Source organism: Thermobia domestica, unplaced genomic scaffold, assembly GCF_964235325.1.
Source record: "Thermobia domestica unplaced genomic scaffold, izTheDome1.hap1.1 HAP1_SCAFFOLD_967, whole genome shotgun sequence".
Classification (NCBI taxonomy): Eukaryota; Metazoa; Arthropoda; class Insecta; order Zygentoma; family Lepismatidae; genus Thermobia; species Thermobia domestica.
Window position 1 is genome coordinate 25,810 of NW_027656677.1, and position 12,556 is coordinate 38,365.

General features: G+C 35.8%; 1 protein-coding gene across 1 annotated transcript in view; it reads left to right on the top strand.

The window, feature by feature from the left end:
* Window positions 1–11,218: 11,218 nt before the first annotated feature.
* Window positions 11,219–12,556, top strand: part of LOC145677513 (bridge-like lipid transfer protein family member 1) — a 29,486-nt gene continuing 28,148 nt past the window's right edge. Inside the window, exon 1 of the mRNA XM_081747988.1 lies at window positions 11,219–11,466. The gene's annotated coding sequence lies outside the window, so the exon portion shown is untranslated. The remainder of the gene's footprint in view (window positions 11,467–12,556) is intronic.

Here is a 12,556-nt window from a genome sequence, read left to right on the forward strand (position 1 = left end):
TACTTTTTCGCTTTCAAGTGATATGATAAAAACCATAGAAGATTGCAGTAAATCTTAACATTATATCGCCTGTCATTTATGTTAACCCGCCCCGCTTCGCTGCGGTCATCCCGGTGCTGGCATATTGTAAAAGTGTCTGTAAAAATAAGCAAATCAATTAAAAAATTTTAAACAGAAGATTCAAGCTATTTTCCGCTGTATATCGCCTGTCATTTATGTTAACCCGCCGAGTGACACGGTCATGCGGGTTGCATATAAATACGTTTATTTTTACCTATGATGAACTAATAACAAAGGATTTGTACGTTATGGACACTTGAATGGTCAATTATCTCAAGACACTGGTAATTAAAAATTAAAGTGATATGATAAAAACCATCTAGGGTCCAAATCCTAATAACCCCCCAAAAATGAAAGAAATTGGTTCAGCCGTATTAGCGTGATGAGCGGACAAATTTTTGTACGTTCTCTTTTATATATATAGATTAAGTTTATTTTATGTTCGTTTCAGTTACAATGTCAAACGTCTTTCTTGCAACTGAGTCAATCAATTTTCCATTTTCTCGCAATTATTATTTTATGATAAAAAATCACATTCATCTTTACCAAAGTAAATGTGAATAACGCTGCTGATAAAGAATTATATCCTCGTCAGTTTTCCAAGAAGAATAAAGTCTAAGATTTATGATGAAGCTTGAAGAAATAGTTATTCTTCTTACAGCCTCTGTTAAAATTACGAAACAGATTATTACGAATGCAGGACAAAATTCAAGAAGACAAACCCCAAGGAAAATTCAGACAAAACGGACTAAATTCAAGCGACAGAATCATAGGCACAGATTAATAAAATATTTTTTTCTTCAACTGTTATGCACCTAAAATGTTATCTGAAATTCTTCACTTTACGGAAATAACATTTTTTTAAAGTGCTGGAAACCTAATAAAAGACATAAGACTGTTATAGCAAGCATATATTTCATATTTTGATCTTTGCAAAAAAAAAAAAAAAAAAAAAAAAAAAAGTTTTGATCAGTATTTCAGAATTAAAATATATATATATTCATTACTCAAAATGAAAAACTGCTGTATGCTGCCACACAAGAACGACTTTTTAAAAATCAAATAGCATCACAGTTACTTTTCGTAATTAAAATGAATAGTCTTACTGTAATATGCTAAACGTATTTCAAATGTATTAAAGGTATAATAAATAGGAATATCCAGAACTTTTCATATGGGTATGCGTGAAAGTAATTAAAGCTAATCTGCCCTTTTCTTATAACATTTTTACGTTTTACTCAGTTTTCAGTATTTTAAAAGAAAGAAAAAGTTATTTCAGTTGAAAAAATAATCATAGAGGGTGCGCACTGAATTTTTAGCTCCGTAATAATATTTATAATGAACACAAAATTTGGTGCTTTTATGCGATTCCGGTTCACTTTTATCACAAAAGAGATCGATGTTACATGTCTTATACCTAGCTTCGGTATCGGTTTTGATTCCGGACGCTGATTGTAATCACCTATCAAAGATAATAATACTAATATAATAATAATTATTATTAATAATAGTAATATTATTATCATTATTATTAATATTATTATCTTATTAGTATTATTATTATTAGCAGTAGTAGTAATAGTAGCAGTATTATTATTTTATCTCGAAATAACTGTAGTATATTTCACCATCTTTCTTCCTAGCACGATAAAGGACTAAATTAGACCCCCCTGTGACACGAATGAGCTATTAAAAAACAAATAGAACTATGATAAGTGATAGGAGTAAATAGTATTTTTGAGGCCGCGGTGGCTCAGTGGTAGAGCGTTCACCTCTGGTGCATGGGGTCTCGGGTTCAAACCCTGCTCCCGCCAAGTGAACTTTGTGGTGGACAAACACCGTGTGCGTGGGTTTTCTCGGGGTTTTCTCGGTTCCTCCCACTTTCTTCATTCCACCATTTCATTCATTTCTCATAATCACCGTCTCCTTTAGCCTAACCGGCATAACCGTGGGACGTAAAACTCAAAGATTTCATTTTCATTTTCATTTTAAATAGTATTTTTCTCTCTTTTGTTTAAGGATATCGTTTAGTGCTCTTAATATGTTTATTATTTTATTTTTGGATAGAAAGTACACCTGCGGAATATGTCATACGTATTCTCATGAGAATTTCATGAAACCAGAATTGCTGAAAATTTATATGACCAGATGGTACAAGTTGATCACATCTACGTGACATTTTCATTCTACATGATTCATTCCCGTTGTGCCTAATTTCCGTTCTGCCTACAGATCCTCCAGCACTTTGTAAAAAATATTTTTAATAATCTCATCTTTAGGCAAAACGGTAATTCCGTTCTGCCTACTTCCCGTTCTGCCTAATCTTTCGAGACGGGGAATTCTGTGCAGGAAGGAATTTTTGTAGGGAATATTTCTTTAGTAATTCTAAAAGCTTCTGTAAGAACAAGGTCTATCTCTACAAGTTTCATCATACATGGAAAATTGATTGACTCAGTTGCAAGAAAGCCGTTAGACATTGTATCTGAAACAAACATTAAAAAGAAAACTTACCTCGATCTAATATCAAGTCATTTTTAAGCAAAATTTTATTTCGGTTTCCAGTAGTTTACCTTCAGCATGCTAAGGTTTGCAGTACTAAAAAATGCCAACAGTTCACATCCCCAAGACATGTTTGGCCAACTATTAAACAAACAATGCAAGAGAATGCATAAGGCGGCCTTTAAAAAAGAGCGTTTGTCTTCTACATCACAGCTCCTTCTTCGGCATTACCTTAACAGGTGATTTGTCTTCTAACACAATTCTATACTACATGCAATCTATTGTCAATGTAAATACCACATATCGTCAATATAGCCAATATATATTTAAAAATCTCACCATCACTGTTCTAAATGCAAACAGTATGCAACTGCATCTGTGTAAGCCACCAGGTCTATTACATATGATTCAAGGCGTCTTTTCAATGATTTTATTTTCTGTTCAATTCGCCTATATTTCAGCTTTGGTTCCTTCGGCTTTTTTCCTCCAACATTAGCATACAAGCTTCATTCTCACTTTTGTTTTTGTTGCAACAGCTGTACAAATGTAAAAATATTCGGATGTTCTCTTGTCAGTTTTCTGTTTAATTTAGAGTGTCACCCCTCTACAACATTAGTTGTTCTCCCATCAAAATTATCATAATGGTTCCATATATCTCTGGAAATGAGAGAAACATTAATTACATAAAACAAATCAAAGCTTGACAATAGACATTCAACAGTGATTGGAAGTTTGACTAAGGATAATGCAGGGGCGGATCCAGGGGAAGCCGATCGCCCCTCCCCCAGAGGAGAAAACTTTCTTATTTTATATATATGAATAAAACCCATTACAAAGTTTGGAGCCCTTAAAAGTAGCAGTATGACAACCTACCGCCCCCTCAGAAGTCGGTCCTGGATCCGCCCCTGGGATAATGTCTGTTGTTTGTTGTTAGTAACACGGTAAATTTATAAGTATTTAGTTTTGTAATCATTACACTAGTATGGAGTTAATTTCAGATCTCTGGTATGAGCAGATTAAAATTTCGTATTGGCATGCAGATCTCAGAAATGATTTTTTATGTAATGAGAATAATAATTACACTTACTGCACTCCATTAAAGACACTGTGCACCATTTCATATCCAGAAATTTCTGAGCTCACAATTGTAGAACACATAGGCAATACAATAATGCCAAACGAAACTAATCGTAAAACATAAAGGACTAAAATGACCGAATGAGTACATATGAAATACTAATCACTGCTAACGTAGATTTTGTTTCCCAAACGAAAACCGCATATATTTGGCAAAAAACATTTCAAACGAAAAACAGATAGTAAAATAGCGTAGAAAATAAGGTAACTACTATATCGTACTTAATGCGTGAAGATGGCGTCTGCATCGTCCAGCCATGTTTCGACTAAATAATCATGAAACTTTTTTTGCGTTTTGTACTTCTGGGGCATTTTCTTGAAGGTGCAGGAACATATCACTCACTTGCTCCATTGGCACAAGTGGTAGTGCAGCAGCACGTCGTATCCACTTCCTGACCTCTTTGTCTTCTTCATAAAAAGTGGACGATCCCAATGACTGAACTTTTCTCCACAAACATTGCGTGTAATGGAAGAAACATCCACGAATGGCTGCAGTATCCGGAAGAAACATCCGGAAAAACACCAGTAACGGCATTGATAACCGCTCTTTCGAAGTCTATAATCACTGTAGTAGGGTTAAAGTTGAGACCACTTGCAGAAGCCGCATCTTTAATCAGAAGCAGCCAGTCTTCCTCTTTCCTATTATTCAATAAACAAAATAGGAACGGAAAAGTCTGCCCCAAATAAATCCCATGTATGGTGTAAAGCTGCTGAAATATACGGGGAGCTGCTTTAAAGGTACCATCCATCCAAATTGTCTTCGTGGTTGCAAGCTTCCGTAAATTTCCAGTTGTCCCAAAGACCTGAGAATATAATATTAATATTTAGTTCCTCTAATATATTAATACTTATTAGTGTATTAGCTAATATATTTTATTAAATTTAAACAAAATACATATTTAATATTGAATTTTCAAACATGCTGCAAGCTTGAAGTGTGGTAACCAGCATACAGGCCCGTAGCCAGCCCAAAAATGTAGAGGGGGGCCGGTAGAAGTTAGGGGGGCGAGCCAACCATATTATAGTTCATCAAATAGCAACATCAGCAATTCATCATATCTGCTCTTGAATGTTTAAGTATTTTGCTACTACATACTTATATTATCCCCCTTTACACACACACACATTACATTCTGTAATTTACATGAAAGAACATTACTAACTACACGAACTAGAATTAAAATTCGTATATATGTTTTAATAGTCCCACATGTAATACTAACACTAAGATCAAGAACGAAAGATGATCTACTGTGAAATAAGGAAATTCAACTTTACTTAGGCTCTTGTTTAGGGTTAACTTGCAAAGTTGCCCGTAAGTTTTTATCAACATTTTGAACATTTATCTAGAAGAAATTGATAATTTGATTGCTTGTGTGGTTGATAACATGTAAGTAAAGTGTAATTCGTGTGTAATATCTTTTGATAAGTAGCTATAAAGACGGGACTAATTCGCAAGTAGAGGGAACTACTTGTCTCTAGCTTCAGGACTGTTGGATTGTGAATAATTTTCGAGTAAACATGCCTGCAAGTGTACAGGGTCATTACGCTGGATGTGCATTGACAATACTAACGTTTGTAAAACATGATGTTGATAATGAGATTAATCCTTTGAATATTCATGGGTCAATGAATAAAGAACAAAGACCACCAACAATCGTTCACGATTTTCTGCTTGAGATAGGAGAGCTCTACAAACTTAAGTACTAAGTGGGAAGTAGACATAACCTAACCTAAGTAACCTAGTAGTGCGTCATTCCACCTTACTTCGGCTTCTCACTTCGCTCGTTCTTCCCTCTCGACTCCGCACTCCCCATTAACTACCCACAACCGTGCTCAGCGCGGCCCGCCAGTCTCACCTGTAGGTTAATAATGGATTTCCTATGTAATTGTGGTTCCTCCCCCCATACTCCCGCCCTCGAGGCAACGTAACAGAACATAAAATGGGTAAAGTTTAAGTAGAAATTGATGATTGCAGATTTTATTATGGTTTTTATGGAAAATTAGGTGGACGGGTAACTTTCAATTGATTCCCTTGTTTACAATTACAGTTCTATTTTTTTTAATATTTAATTTAAGATTTTAAACAAGACCTTACTATAAACTCGTTTTATATAAATGAACCACCTGCACACTATACCAAGAAGACACATACCAGAACAGCTAAAAAAAAGTACTATACTGTTATTCAAAGCTACACTGATAAAAAAATGTATGTGGCGTACGTAATATAGTATGTTACATTTGTAAATCCTGTAGTCTTTGGACTTAACGTACAGCAAACGTATAAGTGAAAACGTATATTTTACAATACTTTCTGTATAAATGTTCCATCTGTACGTACTTTCCGTATGTAACAATATAGGCGGTCAGGATCTCACATACAAATGGACGTATATAACATATAGCTGACGAAGGTAACATACATATATGAATGTAATATAAGGAAGACTGTTAGACATCAGACATTCTGCAACGTAATGATGTAGCACCTAAGGGCAGTGCCTATGTAGCATACGGATAACGTATGCTCCGTTCTGATTTTTGTAGTAAGCAAGAGGAAAATGAAATGAAATGAAATGAAATCTTTGAGTTTTACGTCCCACGATTATGCCGGTTAGGCTAAAGGAGACGGTGATGATGAGTAATGAATGAAATGGTGGAATGAAGAAAGTGGGAGGAAACGGGAGAACCCCGAGAAAACCCACGCACACGGTGTTTGTCCACCACAAAGTTCACTTGGCGGGGGCTGGGATCGAACCCGGAACCCCAAGCACCAGAGGTGAACGCTCTACCACTGAGCCACCGCGGCCCCAGTAAGCAAGAGGATCCCGTATATTTGTATATACAGTAGAGCGTCGATTATCCGAACATCGGTCAACCCAACGACCGCTTAACCGAACTGTGTACTCGCTCGCACCTGTTACTCTCCCACCCTACCGTCCATCATCCCCCTCACTCCCAAACCAAGTTTCCCACAGTAGTCGCCGCACTGAGCCACCGCTGGCGGAACATTGCTTCTAATGGGGCCTTCATAAGGCGCTGCTGACCGGCCAAGCCGCCAGTCGCTGTTTCAACAATCAGCACACTTCTGTCGGTTTGGCACTGGCTGTAGAAGTAGCGGTAGCGGAGTATCAAAGCTGTTCACAGCTCCGCGCATGGCAAATAAACATGTACAGTTCGATTATCCGAACAAACCAGTTTTCCGAACACCCATGTCCCCCAATTACTTCGGATAATCGTGGCTCTACTGTATCTATATAAAATGCTTAAATTTATTTGGGTAACGATCAGAATCTTGCATATCAGTGGGTATTTTATTTGGGTTTCGGACATAAGCTTACCGGCAGTCTTATTTTACAGGGGCGGACAAAAGCTCACCTATAGCAAACATAAGCTCCCTTGAGGGACTTGCAATAAAATTCACCGACTATTGAAATTTAGGCTTTGGCAACTTCCTAAGCAGAAAATGGAGCTATTATCTTATATTACTTATCAGGTATTAAAAAATAACAACATTGCCGAGTTGTGTTGTATTAAACGTAATAGACCTTGAGGAACTTGTAACAAAATACCCTGGATATTAAAATCTAGCCTTTGACTACAATTACAAATAGGCCTTTTAACTCAGTAGAAAGTAGAGCTACTAATGTAGTATAGCAGTTATCACAGTTATCACAATAAAATAGGGATGTTGCAAGTTTAATGTGTTATGCATGGGTGGCAGTAGGCCTAATTTTGGCCCTAGGAATTTTGGAACCAAATTTTTCTAATAGGCCGGACAATTCATTAATGCATTAAAATAATTTCATGATTAGGCATGAATACTTACATAGTAAAATTTGCTTGCTAACAGGATTGGTGATTCTGCTTTGTGATTTTTTATTTTTTATTTTTATTTTTTATTTATTTTTTTACGAATCTATCATACTCATATGTATTTAGGCCTTGCTTCTTAGTGCTGCCGTCGTGCTTGCAGACCAACACTCAAACAAATCTCTTTCTTATTTACTAACACCAAGCTTTTTTTGTTTCATTAGTTGTTGTTTTGTTCCCAGTAAATAAGAAAGATATTTATTTGATGAGTATTGGTCTACAAATATGATGACAGCCTTAAGACTTGAACTCTGCAACATTCTTAATATTTTATTCTGATGTCTGATAACTCCTATATGACATTAGTCATATAGCCTATTTTCTATAGAGGAACTAGGCTTACTAGTAGTCAAAGCCAATATTTAAATATCCGGAGCATTTTATTACAAGTTCCTCAAAGCTCGCCCACGTTTAACACATTAAACGCTGCAACATCCTAATTATTTTATTCTGATATCTGGCAGCTGATATATAGCATTAGTAGCTCTATTTTCTATTGAATTAGGCCTACTACTAGTCAAAGTCTGGATTTTAATACCTTTTCATACACATCATACGTTTTTTTTTAAGCAAAATGAAATATATCTCAGATACTGTCAGCCATAGTGAAAAAAAAAATAACAAGGATATACCCTTTCACCAAAATTTGGTTTACCGATATTTCTGTGCTGCAAAATTTCCTGTACCGAAAGTTTCAGCACAGGAGAGGGTATTGGATTGCTTTCTTCAGTAAAAGAAACTAGTATCCCTTTGTTTGTCCAAATCTGTTTTCAATTTATTATATTTTAATATTCAAAATCTACTTCATGTTAATATTCAAAGTCTAGTTTTATTTTTGTCATATTTTCCGTTTGCCATTTTTCCATTGCTTATTTATTTTGTTCAGGTTTCTTTTCCTTTGCAATTAAATTAGTTAACCTATAAATGTAATTAGTTAACATTATTGTATTCTTTATGGCATTAATTATCTTATAATACAACTATATTATTAGTGGTGAGCTTATGTCCGGGGAGCTTTTGTCCGCTTTTGCATCAACATAGGTGAGCTTATGTCCGGTGAGGTTTTTGCCGGTGAGCTTATGTCCGGTGAGGTTTTTGCCGGTGAGCTTATGTCCGCGACCCTTTTATTCAATATATTACTTGAAAGGTTTCACGCATTCGTAATCTTAATGACCAACATTCCTAACGAAATTGGTACGAAAATGCATGTCTCTCTGGCAATTTGGAGCCCATGCTTTATGTGCGCATGCTCCTGAATTTGACTTCCTGTGGGAAGGTCATTATTAGATTCATCGATTTGAAGTTTAGGGTCCTTTTTCAGCACCCAATTCGTAAAACCATCACCCTGTTCTCATTTACTAATACTACTACTAATAATAATAATAATTCTCCGATAATACAGCCCCGAACTATGGTCTACCAAGTACTTTCAGCTGAGTGATATGTGGTGAGCTCATCGCTGGGTTTCTAGAATGTCCCCGGAGCTCTGAGAGTGTCCCCCGGACGATACCAAAATAATACGTCTATAATATAATAATAAATAAAATAGTACCAGAAGTGCCCCCCCCCGGAATATACTACGTGTGCCCCCGGAACATTTTTTCTGAAAGAACTACTGACTACATGGCCTTTAATAATAACTTTATTACAATTATCCGTAGCGAACGCACATAGAAGAATATCTACACATAAGATCGCAGATCAGCTTTACTGTTCTGAAAATACTTCTCGGTTTACATTGTAGACGTTACATCGTGTTTTATTTTTCAAATTCCTCCCTTGCTGCCATGAAATTTATCTGTTATACATAAAGTTAATCTATTCAGTTCATCAGATCCCGACAAATAACATTTATCTATTTAGTCCATGAGACATAGACGTATAATTTGTAGTGAAGTCCGAACATAACTTGTTGCCTGGAAATAAATAAATAAATAAATAAATAAATAAATAAATAAAATAAAAAGAAAGAAATGAAATCTTTTAGTTTAACATCCCATATTTACTATGTCTTTTAGGAAATGAGGTACGGATGATTATGGCAAGTGAGTGATGATGGAGGAATTAGTGGAATGAAATATGGGAGGAAATGGGGTACCCCGAGAAAACCCACGGATACGCTGTTGTCTGCCACAAACTCACTTGGTCGAGAATTGAACCAGGGATCCCACGCACCAGAGGGAAGTACTCTACCACTGAGCCATTGTGCCTCCCGACATAGTGAAAAGGAAACAAACAACATACATTCCGGTTGACTAACTAGTAGCCAATTAACTAACTTTGGTTAATATCAATATTTGCCTTATGCTAATAAAGAAGAGAGACAGTTTAGGGGAAAAGTAAATCACAGTTTTCAACGAGGACTGCATGCAGAATTTTCAAAAAGCAAAGCTCGAACACATCCACCTCTTCAATCATAGAAGAAGAGCTCCATCGTGGCTAAGCGGTTAGCGTACGCGCCTTTGGCGTCGGGAACTCAAGTTCGATTCCTGGTAGGAGCTCGTGTGGTTCAGATTCCATGTTAAACTTTAGATTCACGTCTCATATAGTCTTGTTGGTGAAAGGAACGCTAAACTGAAATCAATCATATGAGAAAGGAGCAGCTTTTTTACTTCATATAATTCGTTAACTAGAACTTTTTTTTTTTTTTTTTGTATTAACGTCTTTATAACCACTTGATGAAGCTGGTCCTTTGATAATTCAATATGACAGATCTTTGCAAAACATGGAAAACAAACATTTTCGCAGCCATAGCCAGGGGCAGAAATGGAGAGATACATACAGCTCGCTTATGTAGCCTAGCTGAAACGCAAATACGGAAGGCTATAGCCAACATGTCACCTGTCTTGCAGTTTTTTCTGAAGCCTTACCCTTGGGGGCATGCAATGTTGTCAAACATATTTTGGGATGTAAAATATATATTTTTTCGATGATACAAGTAGTTTGCATGCTATGCGTTAGTTTACGTTGAGCTGCGCTCAAACTCGGATTCAGGTTTGGCGGGGCCATAAGCTATTTAGGCAATGGGGCCCTTTAAATATCAAGATGAATGTAGGCACCCTATATACAGATATGAAGAAACTAGTGATATTTAGTTAAACAGGCTAGCAAAGGGACCCATTATTAACATTATAGGAGTCTACACAACACGAAGCACTGTTGCTATATAAAGATTTTATTCTATTTCTTATTTTTCTAACATTTTGGGGATATACATCCAAATTTACAATTTTTGGGGCACCCAAGAGAGTGGGGCCCTAAGTTATAGCTTGTTTAGTTTATACGTAAATCCGGAACTGGCTACGCTCCGTAATTTTTTAAGAAATCGTACGGAATGAGCTCTCAGGAGTATGTTTCCTGATGAAAATAGTACATATAACATTTATTGAAGCTTGTTTTCATAAACTGGGATAGCATAATTTTTTTTTTCCAGGGAGAAATCTCTGGCATCCTTCCTGCAAACTCCCACACTGGTGATAAGTAGACGATAAAATTTTTGAAGTATCGAAATATAAATGGCACTTGAATTCAGGTTGATGTTTGCAAAGTTTTAATTGAATGTGCATATTCACCAGCAATCTTTTATAACCGTTGTTATTTTAATCAATATTTACGTTAAAATTTCTATACTACAAAACATATATGAATAATATAACTTTTGATATGTGTCTGGAACCAAGATTCGAACCTAAAAATCCAGAAGGTTGAGAGAAAAGTATCAGCTGGTTACCTGGTCTGGCCAGCATTAAACTGTCCAGTGTGTGTCCAGTGTTGGTGTCCGTGCATGAACCGAATATGTATGTCATCGATGACATCGTTGGGAATTGAAAGTGTTTAGAAGTACTTTTGATATAGCAATGGACTGATAAAAATATTTGTGGTACATGATGTGAGGTAGGAATATAATTGTAGATGTTTAGTATTTTAAAACAGACTGAAAAGTGTAACATCTGTATTGTATTCGAGTTTACATTAACCGTAACCGAATACGCCCACATTTGTTTTCTTTTGCAGAAATCTCCCTTGTACGAGTCAAATAATAAATATTTATCACTATATAGTTTAGAATCCAAGATCTTATGTCTTCAAATTGGTTTGATAGATTATGCATTCTAGCAGAATGTGGTAAAGTTATCTTCACACTGTAAATTTATAAACCGAATTTTATGTATGCTACTGTTCGGTTACAAACTTAATTTCATAAAGTAGTTGTAAAGTGAAAAATCATCTTACATTTGAAAAAGAAATCTGTTAGAACAAGGGAAGCTAGTAAGTTTCTTGGTAATTGCTTAATTCAAAATCTATCCTTGCACTAAATTGGTAATAGTTTAGTTCAAGGTATTGGTGTAGATTAGAAATAATACGTCAAATTAAAAAAAAAAAAAAATTGCTTCTCTTACTTTAAATGATTCCCTAAAACGTTGTGGAATATTATTAACCCAGCGCATGCCCAAATAGTTGCGTACAGATTGATAATATGCATGCAAACTGATGTGCCCTGGAAATGATTACGGTGTATCCTATAATAGGGTTAAGTTTCAAAGTTGGGCGTCCGTTTCCAGCAAAATTTTTAAAATTTACAGGAAAGATATAGATAATTTGATCGTTTGTGTGCTTGATAATATATGAGAGTCTCGAAAAATCTGTTTCTGTGTTATATATAAGCGGCTATGGCATTTATTCCGAAGTTGGGCGTCCGCTTTCGCCACGTTTTTTCGCTGTTATCTCCTTTGCACACTTTGTGCAATTTGTTATTAGGTTCATTAATCCGTGCTCTTCACAAACTTTTAAAAGATTTTGCTCGTTATCAACATATTGCTTCACAAATGTTAAAAGTGTTAGTTCATTGCCCTTGTACATTCGCCATGTTGATAACATAAATGCTCGTTTCTTTCCCACAATGCAACTGTTCGGTTACCTTGCACCGAGTAGTTCCCTCCGCTCGTCGTATAGTCCCATGTTTATAACAAATAAACAGATTTTT